A 12,071-nucleotide genomic window follows, 5' to 3' on the forward strand; every position below is an offset into this window, starting at 1 on the left:
CAATGTTCAGTCAGGTTAATCAAGATAAAGATTGACAAAAAGGGCAGGGTCCCTTGGCTCAAACTCCTGCTGGGGACCCAAGGCTTTTTACAGGAGAGAGGGTAAAATGGTCAGGGAGTGCAGAAGAAACTTTTCTGGGGCTCCATGACACAGATGCCCAATGCATTGGGATTCTCAAACCTGTAGATAATTTCCTAATGGAGGCTACAGATAGGAAATTAAGGGATTATGGAATTAAGAAAAAAGTTCATAGGAGAGTTGGTGTATTTGAACATGCTTCATGTGAAATGGTTGTATTTCTTTTACCTGATTGTATTATAGGGATGAAATTGTATCTGACTGGGGTATGTTTCCCCTACCTAATACTGTAAAACAAAAGGCATGTGAATCTGCCCTTCTAGAAATATTAATTGGGCATGCTAAATAGGAACCAGTAAGATTGCCTAAATCCACAGAATGTAGAGTAGAAGCTGGAATGCTGGTAAAGACAAATTCTCCATTTGTTAGCCCTGTGTGGCATGTAGATTGGGGCTTATGCAAAAGCCTGTGAGCACCTCCTAGTGATGGCTACTGGGACTTTGAACAAGAAAATTTAAATGGGGCCTTATACAGGGCCATGCTACCTGGGGAATGCCAGGAGGAGGTGTGAGCAGGGAGCTTCTTCTCCCCTAGGACTGACTCTGGAACTACGTGAGCTGCTGCTAGATTCTACAGTGCCCTATAAACAACTCTCTACTGACTGACTGAGAGCTGCTGGGTTTATGGATGGCTGTTCCCTGGTGAACAGACCACATCCTATTTGCAAGGATGCCTCTTAATCAAAGGATGTAAAAACAAATTAGCCTGGTGGACTAAATTACTTGCTGTTTTCCTATCAGTGATAAAATAATGAAACAGTGGTGAAAGTCTCCATGTTTGGGTTTTTTACTGACTCATGGGCAGTGGCCAGTGGCCTGGCCACATGGTCAGAAAAAAGGACAATGGAGGCCTATTAAAGGGATGCCCAAGGGTGGCAATAGCCCTATAGAAATTTGATGAGTTCATTAGAGTAAGATATGTCAATGTCCATCAGAAGAGCCCTCTTGCAGGTTTGGAAGGTGATTGGAATTGACAGATATCCCCATGCACCTGAAGCAGGGAACCCTGAGCATTTTCTGATTGTTAAACCTGCCCCCTTCCACTGGAGAAACTGTTTTTGAAATTTTATGCTTGGCTGTCTTAATCACAAACTTTAGCTTCTGTAACCTAGCTTGCTTCCTGCACCCGTGTGCTAATGAAAAGTAACAGTGGTTTTGCATTGCCCAAAGGGACGAATGCAAATTTGGCTCCGGAACTGACCAATGAGCTATGTCTCATAGCCAACCAATCCGAATTACCAGACTTGCATCCCTCATTTGCATAAGAGGATCTAAATAAGAACTTGGGTGTGAAGGTTTGGCTATATAAGGCTGCCCCTTTCCTTCATTCAGGGAGACACTAGCTCAATGCTCGTGCTCTCCTTGCTTGCAAGCAATAAAGCGCTGTAACACCAAAAAGAGTTGTAACACCAAAAAGAGCTGTTAACTAATAAAGAGCTGTAATATCAATATTGGTCTTGGATTCCTCTGTGCGAGCAACCTCGCAACACACCCACCCCATAGGCCATGCACCCCAGCCCCATGATATGCATGGATATGGGGGTACGGCTGAGATGGGCTGACTTGTCGACATGTTCCTTTTGCACCTTCTGAGCACAAGATGCCAGTAAGAACTGTTCTGTTTGTCAGCAAAAGAGAGTTTATGGGGCAGATTCCCTGGTGGAACATCCTGCACATAGCTGGAAGGGAGACTGATGTTTGCAGCCCTGGGGGGGTACAAATGGGTCGTGACAGAACTAGACACTGCCTCTGGACTGGGCTTGGCTTACCTGGTAGAAGATACAAATGCTCCAAGTGCTGTAGAAGAACCAGAGCAGAATATATCACATGGATTTGGATGGCCAATTGTCATTTCTTCAGAGCAGGGAACACAACATACAGCCCAGAATGTCCAGCAGTGAGCAGAGAGACATCCTCCTCAGGGTAAGAGCGTGATAGAGAAATGGAACAGGCAATTAAAACATTGGTTGTCCAAAACAGGGGGAGATAAAGGCAGGAAGTGCTGGCTTGCATTCCTTCATGAGTGTGTGCTCACATTCAACACAACTGGGAGTGAAAGAGTGTTCCCTGTAGGGGCCAAGCCTGTGGCGCACTCGGGAGAGTGCGGCGCTGGGAGCGAGTTCGGATCCTATATGTGAATGGCCGGTGCACTCACTGGCTGAGTGCCGGTCACGAAAAAAAGACGACAAAAAAAAAAAAAAAAAGAGTGTCCCCTGTAGATATTCTTCTGTTTTCCTGGTGGATCAGGGCAGGAGGAGGTGGGGAGGGTACTGGTGTGACTCTGCAGTCCTTGCCGATGGAGGAGCCCACTGGTATAACTGCTATAATTTTTTCTTTTTTCCTCATATCACCTCATTTTCCCCCTACCTGATACAGTGGTTCTAGGAGTTCCTCCCACTATAAGTGCTGGAAGCAGGGATAATTCCTAAGCAAGAAACTGTAACTGTGTTTTTAAACCTTATCTCAGAATTCCTAAGGGTCTGGTGGGGGTGGGTTTTGCCTTCACTTCATCTGGCAAAATCGGGGTTAACAGTGAATGCAGCTGTACCACCTGGTGGTAAACAGAGCCTACTGGTTCTGCACCTAGATAGCCTTACCTCATATGAATAGGAGTGGACAGAGGAGAGGCAGTGCTAATCTAGCAGTGCTGCCTGCAATCGAGAAAAGCACAGTGGCCAAAACTAATGTCCCTTCCAAAGGTGAGAAGGCTTGGGTACTAATGGAGAGACAGAGGAATAGTAGCTAAGGGTAAAAAGCAAATAAATGGGTTATGTGCTAAGGGAAATCCAATATTACATTAACACCTCAAAAGAGTCTCAGAGCAAGAGATGACAACATCTCCTAGCTCAATTATTCCAGATGCCTGAAAGGGTGAAGTTATGTGTTTGCCAGATGTACTCATTCCTGGTTTTAAAACCTGACACCTGAGAAACTCAACCAGGGAGAAATTTGTATTTTATAATAATGGTTTTACGTAATTTTGGTTTACATCCACAGTTCCTGGCTTGTTCTAAACTTTTCCCACTTTCTGTCTTGAGCTGGCCATAAAGAAGTTCTCTGACCTGCTTCATCTGATTGTAGGTCATAAGACACTCATTCCAAAAGGAGTCCCGCCCCAAACCCAGGAGGAAGGATTGCAGCACAGAAAGGCCAAAAGGAACTTGAACATGCAGACCCTGCTGGGTTTCCCCACCCAGGCTGTTTGCATTAGATCAGACCCCTTTTTGTCCAATCACATTTCTGTATTTCGTGCTTCAATCATGCCTATGTAATGAAACTTCCATAAAAACCCAAAAGGACAGGACTCGGAGACCTTCTGGACACCTGCACTCATCACATGCTGGGAGGGTGGCACATCTCAACTCCACGGAAACAGAAGCTCCTGCGCTCAGGGCCGTCCCATACCTCACCCTCTGCATCTCTTCATCTGGCTGCTTATTTGTATCTTGATAGGCTGGCCAGTTAGCTTAGTTGGTTAGAGTGCGGTGTTGGTAACATCAAGGTCAAGGGTTCAGATCCCCGTACCGTCCAGCCACCAAAAAATCTTTCATAGCAAACTGGTAAATGTAAGTAAGTGTTTCTCTGAGTTCTATCAGCAAATCAATCAAACCCAAGAAGGGGCTTGTGGGAACCCCAATTTATAGATGGTCAGAAATTCCAGAGCCCTGGACTTGTGATTGGCATCTGAAGGGGGGAGCAGTCTTGGGGTCTGAGCCCTTAAATCGTGGGATGTGATGCTATCTCCACATGGATAATGTCAGAATATATTTGAATTAGAGGACACACAGCTGGTGTACACAGCAGAATTGATTGGTGGGGAGAAATCCCCACACATGTGGTCACAGAAGTCTGTCTTCTGTGTTGATTGTGCTGTGGGAGCAGAGGAAAGACCCTTTGCTTTGTGTGTGTGTGTTTTTCCACTCGACCCCCCAATGGGCTTTCTAGAAATTAGCATTTGTCCCTTACAACAAATACAAGAAACCTGTATTCTAATCTCCCCAGGCCAAACAAAGGATGTTTGAGACCTGCACTATCTGCTCAGGGGATGGTCTCCTTAGGTTTCCCAATTGATACAGGTCTCTGGACTAAGTCAAAACAAACATCAAGACTATGCAGACAATCTTCAAGCGTAGGCAGCCCCAGGAAAGAGGAGGGTGATAGGGAAGGGTGGGCACCTCCGGGCAATAGCCTAGCTGCCCAGGGCACCTCAGTCACAAGGTGGGAGCACTGGGCACAGAGGGAGGAGTCCCTGAGAACAGGATGGAGTCACCTGCAACCTCCACACACCACTTTAGGGCACATGGGGCAGCTCACTACAGTCAACCTAACTCTGTGGGGATGCAAAAGCTTGAACAGCAATAGTCGTGTTCACAATAGCCCAAAATTGGAAACAACTTAAACGTTCAACCAATGAATGGGTAAACAAAATGGGGAATGTCCATGCAATGGAGTAGTAGTTCATAAAAAGTAGTGAAGTACAGATACAAACTACAACATGGATGAATCTGGAAAACACTCCGCTCAATGAAAGAAGCCAGTCAAAAAGGCCACATACTGTATGATTCCATTTATATGAAATGTCCAGGAGAATGCAGAGAGACAGAAAGCAGATGAGTGGCTGCCTACAGCTGGAGAGGCGGGAAGAGTGGGGTACATTCAGGGGATGATGGCTAAGAGGTTTTTTTAGGTAGAGAAAATATTCTAAAGCTGATTGCAATTATAGCACAATATTGTAAATATACTAAAAACCACTATAATGTACACAAAAATGGTGGCATTTATATTATATGAATTGTATCCCAATCATAATTTTTAAAATGTTTTTATTGAAGCATATTTGATTGTACACATCAATATGTTGAATATCGATACCTGTGTGCAATATGTGATGCTCAAATCAGGATAATTAGCTCAATCATAATTTTTAAAATATTTAAAAAACCCATCCTATGGAGATAGCATGTCCAAGTAGACACATCAATTACTACTGTTTCCTCTGCTATTAATGTGTGATTAGTGAAAGGAATAAAATTCAGCACCAATTAAAGGATGAGACACAAATGCAAGGCAGCTCACTGGAGAAGGTTTTTTATTCAGCGGGCACATCTGCTTTTATAGGGTTAGAAGAGAGCTGATAGGTTTGCTGAGGACACGGGGTGTTCAGGGGTTGGATGGATTGCGTTGCTAGGGGGCCAGGAGCAGAGAGCCTGTGCTGATCGGCGTGCGATTCGCACCAGCGGGAAGGTATTGTGGCGCCTGCCGGAAGGAAAAAGGCGGAAGAGAAGGGTAGCCAACTCCATGATGGGGCGTGGCCGAAAGTGTTCTCATATGACCTAATATTCCTCCCTTTTTGTTTTGTTAGGTAAAGGGCGATGTTTCTCTTTCTAGCTACTTCCTACTGGTAGGGGGCGTCGTTTGGGAAGGGGTTGGAGTGTCAGGGAGGAATATGGTTAGGAGACCCCATAATATGGTGGAATATAAAAGAACCTCCTGAGGGTGAAATGGATGAAAGTTCCCTGCAGCCATAAGTCGATAATCTGTTGAGTCCATTCCTGATGTGTAAAAACCAGGTGTAGTAGCCAGGTGTCGGAGGAAAGGGCATCTAGGAAGGCAATCCATCGCGTCCTGTATGTTTCATCAGCATGTGGTGAGGAGTTTCCAAGAAGAGGCGGAGGGTTCATCAGTAGCTAGGAGTTGGTAGTTTCTAAGTAAAAGCTGGTTAAAAGTCTGGTTAGAAATTTTGCCCACTTGGGTTTGTAAAAACTTGAGTATACAAGGTAAAAAAAAAAAGGCATACCAGAAGGATTACAGAGAGGGGGCCGAGGATGGGCCAAACCCAGGTTAGGAGAGGGTTGGACATTAGAGAGGAGAATGGGCTGGAGTCGGGTGGGGCACGCAGGCTGGTAGCTAATTCAGTGAGTTTAATGATGTTATTTTCTACCACACCCGATTCATTAATATAATAACAACATTCTTCTCTTAGGAAGAGGCAGGTGCCAACTTTTTCCGCTGTGAGCAGATCAAGGGCTCTCCTCTTCTGGAGGGTCACTTGGGCCAAAGAAGTTATTTGTTTTTGTAGGGAGGTTAGAGATTCTGCCGTGGATGTGAGGGCCCTTTCTAACCTGGATTTAATATCTTCGACAGCCCACAGAGAGTGGCCCAGGGCTCCTCCCAAGAGGCCGGCACTGGCAACGGAAATGGTTAAAGACATACCAACCAAGATAGGGAGGAAAGCCGCTCTTTTCTGTCAGTCTGGGGGATTAAGAAGGTGAAACATTTCTGAGCTGGTGTATATGGTGAGCTGGGGAACAACAGTTACGAGAAGGCAAGGAGAAGTTATGTTGGGGAGGAAAGTAGTGATAAGGGTTCCATTGCACCAAAAAAAGGTTCCAGGCGATGCATGAGTGGTATTTGTGAAGTTAAGACTGTATTGGCAAAAGGGGCCATTGAAAAATTTGGAAATAGTGGGGCCACAAAGGCATGTTCTAGGGAGGATGGTGTGGTTGCCATCCTTAGGCTCCCACAAAGGAACATTGGGTAGGGGTGAAGAGGGCAGTGGGGCCTGGGAAGGGTTTGGACGAAGGAGGGAGTCGGTGTTGTTGACTGGGACAGCGGCAAGCAGGGGGCGAGCCAAGGAGGTGCACAAAAAGCAATTTCCAGGGGAAATGGATGGAACAGTCTGGTTTAAAAAGGACAGGGTATCAGAGATGATCTGTAACCAAGTATATATAGGGGAGCCCAGGGCATGAAGGGAAGGGGCATTTTCTAAAGAGGATATGATGTTCTGTTCATGATGTTTTATGTCTGTAGAGACAAGAGATATAGGGTCGTGAAGAGGAACATACTCACGGGATATTTCAAAAGTTCCACAGGGGTGTGAAGCATAGCTGTTACAGTAAACAGAAGCAAGGACCCTGGTAGCCCATCGGCTCTCCCATGGGTCCTGGATGGTTAAAGAACACTGTCGTTTGCCGTCACACTGAAAAAGTCTCCTACCAGTAGGCTGTCCCATATACCTTAACCCCCAGTGGATCTTACATGACCAATATGGACAGCCGCCATAGGTGTCAGGCCACCAGCGGCAGTAATCGCGGGTCTGATCAAAGAGGAAGCAAAGGTAAGGGCGGTTGGATCGAGGGGAGGAAGAGCAGGAATGCCGGAAAATCGCAATTTCAGAGGATTAGATGGGTCCAGAGTACAAGAATAAGAGGGAGAAGGAGTAGATGGAGGGTAGCCTCGGGACTCTTCTGAGATATCCTGGACGCCGGTGGGGACGAGGTTCCGGGTGTCTGGTTTTAATCTAGAAATGTGAATCCAGGGAGTAAAACGGTTACCAGGTAAAGAGAGTTTGGTGGCTGTAGGGGTGCAAAGAATAACTGGGTGGGGGCCCTCCCACTTGGGCGTGAGAGGTCCTTTTTCTTCCAGGGAGTTGTAATATACTAGTTGTCCAGGGTGGAGAGGCAAGAAGTTTTGAGAGGAAGCAGGGTCAGGAAGAAGCCAATCTTGAAATTTCCAAAGTTCAGAGCAGAGATGGAAAAGGAGAGGTAAATTGAGGTCTGGCAGTATTGGACCCTGTGAGGGAGTGAGCCCTGGAGGTAAGAGGGGACTCCCGTACATTATTTCTTTCTTTCTTTTTTTTTTTTTTTTGTCTTTTTCATGACCGGCACTCAGCCAGTGAGTGCACCAGCCATTTCTATATAGGATCCGAACCTGCGGCAGGAGCCTCGCTGCGCTCCCAGTGCTGCACTCTCCCGAGTGCGCCACAGGCTCAGCCCTTTTATTTCAAAAGGAGACAACAGAGAGGGTTTTTTTGGAAGAGCCCTTATCCTGAGTAAGGCCAACAGTAGTAGCTGAACTCAGTCCAGGTGTAGTTCTGTTGGATCTCTCTACCTTTCTGGAAGCCTGGGGACAATAGGGACAGTGTAAGTGCCACTGAAAAGAGAGAGCTTGGGAAACTTTCTGGGTAATCTGAGAGATAAACTCAGGACCATTGTCTGACTGTAATGAAGTGGGCATTCCAAATCTAGGGATAATCTGAGAGAGAAGGATGGACGCCACTGTAATAGCCCTTTTATTAGATGTGGGGAAGGCCTCTACCCATCCAGAGAAGGTATCTACGAACACTAGGAGATATCTGGTGCGTCGTACAGGTGGCACGTTAGTGAAATCCACCTGCCAATCAGCTGCAGGTGTGTGACCTCTGGCCTGGTGGGAGGGGAAAGTTTTAGGTTTTAAAGGAATGTTGGGGTTATCTAAATGGGTGAGTGTAAAGAAAGTTTGTAAAAAGATGGTTAAAGTTTGGGGGCTAGTGTGGAAGAGAGCATGTAGAAGCTGGAACAGGGCCGTATTGTCCGCGGGGGGTATGTCAGTGAGGGCAGCTAAAAGGTGAGCAGGTTTATGTTCGGGATTCATGGCCACTGTTCGTGCAGCTGTTTCGGCCCTTGAATTGCCCTGTGTGATAGGGGAGTTGTCTTTCTGATGAGACTTGCAGTGAACTACTCCTAGCCGGACGGGCAGATGAGAGGCCTCTATAAGCTTGGTGATAAGGGATGAATTAGTGATTGAGTTTCCTTTTGTGGTGAGTAGGCCGCGTTCCCTCCACACAGCAGCATGGGACAACAGGATGTGGAAAACATATTTAGAGTCAGTGTAAAGCGTGAGGGATTTACCTTGGGCTAAAATACAGGCTCTTGTAACTGCTATAAGCTCAGCCTGTTGGTTGGTAGTGCCTGGGGGTAGGGGTTTGGCTTCTATGATTTTGGTGAGAGAGGTTACGGCATATCCTGCATAATGGGCAGAGTCCTGTCTGAAAGAACTACCATTCGTAAACCAAATGTAATCGGGATGAGAGGTCCTTCTGAAATAGAGGAGTGATAGGGCAGGAACTTTTCTAGGGCCTCCAGGCAATCATGGGAAGGGGTGCCTATACCTGAAGGACAAGGTATGAGAAGAAAAGTGGCAGGATTTAAGGGGGGCCACAGAAGAAAGGTGACGTCAGGGTTTTCGAGGAAGGAGGTGAGAAGGGACAAAACCCTGAACGGAGGGAGATCCTTTAAGTGGTGGGGGGAAAGGATAGTTAATGGTGCCCCGAAAGTTAATTTGTATGCCTCCTTTTGTAAGAGCTGTCCGGCGGCTAGGACCCTAATGCAGGGTGCCCATCCATGGACAGTGGGATCTAACTGCTTAGAAAGGTATGCTACAGGAGCAAAGGTGGGTCCATAATTTTGTCCCAACACCCCGAGTGCCTGTCTGCCCTTCTCATGGACGTACAAGAAGAAAGGTTTAGAGAGATCAGGGAGATGAAGTGCTGGTGCCTGTACAAGGATCTGTCACAATTTTAAAAAGGGATGGCGGGGGGAAGAGAGTAGGGGTTCATCAGGGGGACCCTTAGTTAGGTTATACAGAGGTCTGGCCAGGAGGGAATAATTTGGGACCCAGGCTCTGAAGCAGTGGGATCCTGGGCTAAAACCTGGCCAAAGATGTGAGGACTGTCCTGAAATCCCTGTGGGAGAACAGTCCAGGTAAATTGTCAGGACTGATCCTGTGAGGATCAGTCCAAGTGAAAGCAAAAATATCTTGAGAGCTTGGCGCTAGAGGTATAGAGAAGAAAGCATCCTTTAAATCCAAAACCAAAAAATGGGTTGTGGTGGCTGGGATGTTAGAAAGGAGGGTATAGACATTGGGCACTAAGGAATGGATAGGGATGACTGAGGAGTTAATGAGGCGCAAATCCTGCACCAAGCGATAGGTCCCATTAGGTTTTTTTACAGCTAGTATAGGGGTGTCAAAAGGCGAGTGAGTGGGCCGGAGATGGCCCTTTTTTTGTAAATCCTGAATGATGGGGCAAAGGCCAAGAAGGGCTGTGGGATACTGGGCCTGGCATATAAACTTAGTGGGGTCCTTAAGCCTAATGTGTATTGGAGAACACTTTGCAGTGGAGGGGCTTAACGTGTCCCAGACAACTGTGTTGACAGGCTCAGTTAATGTTGGAAAAGGAGGCCGTGAGTCCGAGTCGTCGGCCAGGAGTGCTATAAAAAACTGTGTGGTAGGCGAGGCATGGGAGGTGATGCTGATCGTAACCCCGAGAAGGGAGAGAATATCTCTTCCCAGTAGAGGGATGGGACATTGGGGCATGACAAGGAAGGAGTGTGAGAAGGGTGTGGAAACATCTTGCATGGTGCATGTTAATAGGGGGGTTTTACGAGGGAAAATCTGTTTACCTCCTACCCCGACAATAGGAGAGGTGGAAGGTGTAGTTGGGCCCCAGAACTCCCTCAGTGGCTCCGGTGTCTAAGAGGAAGGAAATGGGGCACCCATCCACCACAAGCCGCACCCTGGGTTCCTGTGTCGTGATGGTCATGGTCGGGAACAGAGGCCCAGGGCCCCATCAATCTTCTCCTGCTAGTCCCAACAGGTCGGGCTTAGATTGTGGGGTGATTGGCCCTTCTTCCCTTTGGGTGGCAGGGCAATCACATCCCCAATGGCCCCTTTTGTGGCATTTGGGACAGGGAGTGGTTGGAGGCCGAGGAGAGGGGCAGGCTTTTGCCCAATGTCCTTCTTTTCCTCATTTAAAGTAGGTTCCAGGGGGAGGCTTATGGGTTTGTGGGTGCCTGGGTTGTGGCTGTCCTTGGATTATTTGTGCAAGCATCTGAAAATTTGCCTGATCAGCTCTCTGCTTGCGGCGTTCCTTTTCCTCCTCTGTATTATGAAAAACCTTAAAAGCCACCATAAGAATTTCAGTCTGAGGAGTAGCGGGCCCCTGCTCTAGCTTTTAAAATTTAGCCCTAATGTCGGGGTAGCTCTGGGCTTGGAAATAGGTCATTAAAACATGACAACCATCTGGGGTTTCTGGGTCTAGATTGGTATATTGTTGAAGGGCCTTGGTTAACCTGTCTAAGAATTCGGAAGGGGTTTCTTCCTTTTTTTGTATTACTTCCTGCACCTTTTGGAAATTTACAACTTTTTGAGTAGCCCATTTGAGGCCGGCTACAAGGCAGGAAGCGAAAACATCACGGGGATTTGTGCCAATAGGGGTGTTATAATCCCATTGGGGATCCTGTTCTGGAACTGCACTGGGACCTGTAGGGTGGTTAGGATTAGTCCTGTGTGTTTCGTCTGCATGGGCTCGGGCCAATTCCCATACACGCCTTCGCTCCTCAGGAAGGAGAGTGTTAGCTATCAACATGTATATGTCATGGTGTGTGAGATTGTAAGCCTGCAGGATCCACTGAAACTCCCTAACATAGGTGGTGGGGTCAGTGGTAAAGGAGCCCAGTTTCTTCTCTAATTGTGTGAGATCAGAGATGGAAAAGGTACATGAACTCTGATTACCCCTTCTGGGCCAGCCACCTCTTGAAGCAGTGCAATAGTGGGAGGGACCGGAGGGAGCACCTGTGCTCTAGTCCTTGGAGGGCTAAAAGGTTTTACGGGAGGAGGGGAAACGGGGGGCAGCTGTGGAATTGGAGTGGAAGGGGAAGCTGAAATGGAAGATGGTGGAGAGGAAACTGAGGCAGAGGGGGAAGTGGGAGTGGAGGGAGGTGGGCGGTATGCAGGTGGTTCGTCCGCAGGATCAAAAGTAGGAGGGTCAAGAAGGGGTGGAGACTTACAGGCCAGGAGGACTTGGGAGGGAGAGCATGAAGAACAATCTGGGGCCAATCTTGAGTGCAAAATCTGATCAAGACCTTTGGCTTAATATCTGGTGTAAGGGAGAGTACAGTAAGGTTTCTGAGTAAGCATTTGAGGGGTGAGGTTTCCGGAAGGGATGAGGAGGCTCCCATTGTGAAGTGGACAGAGATAAGGAAATCAAGAGGAAGAGAAAAAGAGAAAACGAGGAAATGAATCCCCAGGCCAGAAGTGGGTCAGCAAAATCCAAGAGGCATCCCCTGAGGAGTTTGTGAGCCACGGAGGTTCTATAGGAACTGGATTAGGAGGAGA

This window comes from Cynocephalus volans, chromosome 6 (genome assembly GCF_027409185.1).
Source record: "Cynocephalus volans isolate mCynVol1 chromosome 6, mCynVol1.pri, whole genome shotgun sequence".
In the NCBI taxonomy this organism is placed as follows: Eukaryota; Metazoa; Chordata; class Mammalia; order Dermoptera; family Cynocephalidae; genus Cynocephalus; species Cynocephalus volans.